Source organism: Macaca nemestrina, chromosome 16 (assembly GCF_043159975.1).
Source record: "Macaca nemestrina isolate mMacNem1 chromosome 16, mMacNem.hap1, whole genome shotgun sequence".
NCBI lineage: Eukaryota > Metazoa > Chordata > Mammalia > Primates > Cercopithecidae > Macaca > Macaca nemestrina.
Window position 1 is genome coordinate 72347349 of NC_092140.1, and position 6072 is coordinate 72353420.

The window sequence follows — 6072 nt, forward strand, 5'->3', positions numbered from 1 at the left end:
CACCAAGTATTCTAACAAATAATAATGATAGTAATAAAGATTTCCATTTACCAACTTGGGAATTATATTTCTCATTGCTTTATTTGATCATCTTTTAGGTTATAATCTTTGAGATATTGAATTTGTATAGTATTTTGACATCCCAGCCTATATTTAATAACTGATTAACATTATTCTTATACTGTTAATCTCACTGTTTCCTTAAAATTTTTTAGAATTTTAAAAACTACTCAAGAAATAGGAAAACAAGAGCTCTTATTCAAGAAATGTCCTTTAAAATATAAACTATAACTTAGACCAAATGCTAAAGATAATCACTTCATTACTTTGTTTGCTTTAAGCATGATGTCAATTTTGAGGCCATTTCTTTGTCTTCTATATGCAAAATATTTAGAAAAATTATAGAATCTGCAGAGCAGAAGAGAAATAGCATATTAAACTAAGATGCTATTTAAAAGAAAAAATCCAAATTAATAAATGCATACATGTATGAAATAATCTATTCCAATATCCATCATAACCAGGAATTCCCCTTGCTTCTGGTTGAAACTTGGTTGACAGAGAACTAAATATTTTGTTTATCAACATTTTTTGTTGATTCATATACCAAACTAAAACTTTCTTCTTTCTAATTCCCATCAATTTATGTGATATAAAGTCTACTTCCTTTCCACAGATTTAAAAAGACTTAATGAGATTTAAGATCACATTTTAAATGTTCTCATTTAAAACATTTATAGATTTCTTGTTTGCTTTTTGATTTTCTTTCTCTCATATTACAAAACCCTATCTAGGTCACTCTGTCTGGAAAAACCCCATGTAGACAATTTCTTTAAAAATATAAAGTCAATATAGGGGCCAGGCGAGGTAGCTCGTGCCTGTAATCCCAGTGCATTCGGAGGCCAAGGCAGGAGAATCAGATTAACCCAAGAGTTCAAAGATAAAGTGTTGTACTTCAGCCTGGGTTGAAGAGAGCAAGATCCTGTCTCTACATAAATATGGAAAGAAACAATGCAGATAAATAGTATAGGTGAATTAGGATCCTGTGTTTTCCTAGAACCTAAAGAGATGTCCTGAAATCACTGATTGCATATCGGGGTGGATCTTTCAATCTCAGAGCTCCCCATTACTCCAAAATTTGGCCCCATAAGCAATGTATCATTGAAATAATTATTTGATTGAAAATGTTAGCTTTGTCCACTAGAGCATTTTTGTTATAGAATTAAAATAAATATGGAAATATGTCTGAATAAAGTGATACTTTTGTGTTTTAGTATTAGTCTTATTATTGATAAGTAAATATTGTATATATTTACTATGTAGAGCATAATAATTTGAAATATGTATAGATTGTGAAATGACTAGGTTGAGAAAATTAACATATGCATTACCTCATATACTTATTACCTTTTATGGTGACAGCACTTAAAACCTACTTTTTGAGTCATTTTCAAAAATACATTGTTATTAACCATAATTGCCATGTTATATGATATAGCTCTTGAATTTATTCCTCCTGTATATCTGAAATTTTGCATCCTTTGATAAACATCTCCTTAATATCCTTCCCCCAGCCCCACCTCTATCCCCTGGTAGCCACCATTCCACTCTCTGCTTCTGTAAATTTGGTGATTTTAGACTATGACTGAAATCATCCAGTATTTGTCTTTCTGTGACTGGCTTATTATACTTAATGTCCACCAGGCTCATCCATGTTGTTGCAAATGACAGGATTTTCTTCTTTGTTAATGCTGAATAGTATTTCATTATGTATATATACCTCATTTGCTTTATTTACTCATCCTTTGGTGGTCACTTTTATCGACTTTCTGTCTTGGCTGTTGTGAATGCTGCTGCAAAGAACATGGGAGTCCAGAGATCTCTTCAACATACTGATTTCATTTCCTTTGCATATATATTAACTAGATGGATTGCTATGTCATATGATAGTTATATTTTTAATTTTCTGAGGAACCACCAGGTTGTTTACATTCCTGCCAACACTGTGCAAGAATTCCCTTTTCTATACAACCTCTCCAACACTTGTTATTCCTCGTCTTTTTTAACACTAGCCATTTTAACATGTGTGAGGTCATATTTCATTGTGGTTTTGATTTACATTTTCCTGATGACTAGTGATGTTGAGTGTGTTTTTATGTAACTGCTAGCCCTTTGTATGTGTTCTTTTGACATCCAAGTCCTTGGCCCATTTTTTTTAAGAAGAAAATGCTTTTATTAATCACAACATGAAATTAACAGACATCCTATTAGAATTAAACCAGGATAAATACTGCTGTTATAAAATTTACATTTCTCACATCCATTCCAGAAGAAAATCTTACGTATTAGGGCTCATCTTAATCTTATGGACTGATTTCAGTAAAACTTTTTAAATAGTAAATAGCAATTAACATATTCTCAAACTGTGCTCAGTAGTTAGAAAGGTAACTATAAAATATATAATGATAACACCCGGCAGGATTAGAACTGTTCCATTAAGAACACAGCTCTGTTTTAGCTGTTACATCAGTGCACCTTTTTCACTGGTAAGGCAACTGCTTGCTGTGGGTGCCACAATGATTATCAAGTTTCTTCTTCAAAGACACTTGTTTGATCAAGACTCAAGTGAGTTTTCTTTCCCAATTTTCATCTTTTGGAGCAGAAGGAAATACCTTGGTCTTTGATATACATAAGGATGCAAATATGAAATACAGCTGTTATAATCTTCTAAATCACAAACAGGGGCAATGAATTATTATTAGAAAAAAGTCTGAAATATTTCATTTTTAAAATAACAAGACTTCTGAATAATCTCTCAAAACTAGCTTTCCATTTTAGTACATGACTTGATAAACATAGCACATTAGATTGGTTTTTAGCAATTTCTTCTATCAACTACACTTCGCTCTCACTAAGGGTTAGAGTATGATTTCAAACAATTTCTACATATAAAACATCTTTAAATAAGTTTTGTGTTCACTGAACTGAGACTTCTTTCACTTATGTACCTGTGGAAGTTAATTTGAGCATACACATATATACATACTTGCATACAGACTTCTTTCACTTATGTGCCTGTGGAAGTTAATTTGAGCATACACATATATACATACTTGCATATTATGTGTACATGTATGTTTTTTAAGTAAGTTACTTTTACCATTAGAATAAACCTAGACACTACAGGGACAACTCTGGGAACAGTGCGGTCTGCCTTAGCAACCCTTCTCTAGGTTGAGGAAGGCAGGTATAGTTCGCTGAAGGATATGATGAGGTTGTAGTAAGTCTTCTCATCATCTGTTAATCCTGCGTTGCCTGGTCTCACCACCACAGCTACGTGCACATCTGCTTCCTCAGCAGCACTGGCCTCTCGAGTAACATCTGTCAGAAACAAAATGTTGTTGGTTGAGCATCCAGTGCTGTCTGCAATCTTTCGGTAACTTTCACTCTCCACTTTGCGTCCAATCTTGGTATCAAAGTGACCATCGACAAGCTCAAGAATATCTCCCTCCGTAGAGTGCCCAAATAACAGTTTCTGTGCCTCCACACTCTCTGAGGAATAGATGTACACCTTCATTCCGGCCTCTCTCCATTTCCTGACTGCTGGAACTACATCTGCAAAGAACTCTGCTTTCCAGCTGTGAATGCCGCCCTCCATATGTGGCCCTGCAGCTGTTTGAGTGCAGTAGTCTTTCGATCCAGGGACATCTGCCAGCACACATTATCTACCACGGCCTGGATCATCTGCTGCAGATCATCCACTCCATTCCCAGACGCTGCAGGGATAGGAACGCCCCATCCAGGTGGGCGTCCTCTTCAGCCTGTTTCCTCAAAAGACTGACAGCCCGCTGGCACTCCTCTTCTTCCCAATGTATCTGCAGATCCTCTTTAACATTTTCTTCGATGTAAGGAAATAAAATGTCCTTCACGAAAGCAAGCGGGGTTGTGGTACCTTCGATATCTAACAGGATCACGGTGACTTCGGCGGGGACCGAAAGCACGACCATTTCCCTACCGGATGCTACGGTACTCGGCCTGCAGTCGGGGAGGGTGGAGGGCGGCGCCGGCTGCGGCTGCGGCCCCCGGTACCTTCCTGGGCTTCCGATGGCCCTGCGCGATCTTGGAGCCAGCGACCAAGTGCAGCCCGCCGCGCGTAGGGAAGAGAACACCTCTGCACACCTGGCACTGGAAAAGGCGGCCGCCCACCTTGGCCCATATTTTAATCGGGTTATTTGTTTTCTTGTTATTGAATTGTTTGAGTCCCTTATAGATTTTGGCTGTGAATCCCTTATCCCATGTACGGCTTGCATATATTATTTCCCATTCATTAAGATGTTTCTTCACTCTGTTGTTTCCTTTGCAGTGCAGAATCTCTTTAGTTTGATATAATCCCATTTGTCTATGTTTGCTTTTGTTGCCCGTGTTTCTGGGGTCATATCCAAAAACTCATTGCCCAGATCAATGACATGGAGATTTTTTCATGTTTTATTTTAGTAGTTTATAGTTTCAGATCTTCTATTTAGTCTCATTTTGAGTTAATTTTGTTGTATGGTATAAAGTAAGAATCTAATTTCATTGTTCTACATGTGGATATCCAGTTTTCCCAATGCCATTTATTGAAGAGAATGTCCTTTCCCCATTGTATGTTCTTGGCATCTTTGTCAAATATCAATCAACAGACATTGGAGCCTTTCATAAGGTGGAGGCTGGGAGGTGGAAGAGAATCAGAAAAAATAACAGGTACTAGGCTTAATATTCAGGTGGTGAAATAATCTACACAACAAACTCCCATGACACAAGTTTACCTATATCACAAATCTGCACATGTACCCCTGAGCTTAAAAGTTCAATTTTAAAAATAAATAAAAATTCTACATGTTTTTCCGGAGGAATTCAATTAACCCAAAGTAATTCCAGCATCAATGAAAACAATATACAAATTTAGGATTGACTTTAGAAGGCTGATGTTACTAGAGAAAGAGCCTCAGGCCTTGATGAATGCTCATGGTTACATGAGTGACTTCCTTTTAGTGGTGGCGTTTATTTCTCCAAGGTTCTAACTGCCGAATTGTCCTAGCAGTGCAGGGGCTGCAGTGATGACCCAGGGAATTGCCTTGTATTTCCTTGGATAGCTATTATGCCCCATATAAACCATTGCTTCTTTCATAAAACTTGGTTCCAGTTTTGGGTCTTCCATTTGGTTTACATGTGACCCCGGATGATTCACTTTAGCTTGAGCTTTGTTTCCTCATCTATAAAATGGGATTATAAAAATGCTTACATTGCAGCTGTCACCAAGATACAAGAAACTATTCCTTTATTACTTTACTTTTTGTTCTGAAGTTTTATGATACACATTTCATTTCAAAATTATTTGAATGCAGTGTTACAGGATTATTAAAGGGAAAGTATTTTACTGGACATAAGAAAGATAATGTAAAAAATAAACATATGGGCTCTGTTTATAAGATCATGAACTTAATGAATCTCAGAAAATAGTAACCTTTTATAAATAAATATTTTTCTCTAAAAAATAATCAACGGACTAAATGCATGGCTTTAGTTCTGGGTTCTCTGTTCTGTGCCATTTGTCTATGCATCTATTTTTAGTCCAGCATCATTCTGCTTAATATGATATTTTTGTAATCTAGAATTTTGTTTGTGTATGTGTGATTCTCAGAACTTATTTTAAAGTTGACCTTAAAAACACAAGAGATGTTTTCTGTTTTTGTTTTTTGTTTTACTTTTTTGTCATGATGACTCAAGTACATGCAAAATAGGTAAATCTATTCAATTATCCTATTTTAAAGTTGAATTTTCCTAAAAGTTTATACAGTTTAGTCCAATATTAACTTCTTTTCCATTACCACAAATATAATTTTCTTATTTTTACTTTCTGTGGGCTTTATCTACTCTTATTATATATCCACATTTTCATTTAAGCACTTGTATTTGTGATACGAACAAGCTATAGTCATAAAAGATAGACTTTAGATTCAAATAGAGAAATTTCAAAATATACAACAAATCCATAATAAAAAGCCTTATTCAATTTCATTTACATCATACTTA

General features: G+C 35.5%; 1 pseudogene; it reads right to left on the minus strand.

The window, feature by feature from the left end:
• Positions 1–2209: 2209 nt before the first annotated feature.
• Positions 2210–4199, minus strand: LOC105485597 (enolase-phosphatase E1 pseudogene; annotated as a pseudogene).
• Positions 4200–6072: the final 1873 nt, after the last annotated feature.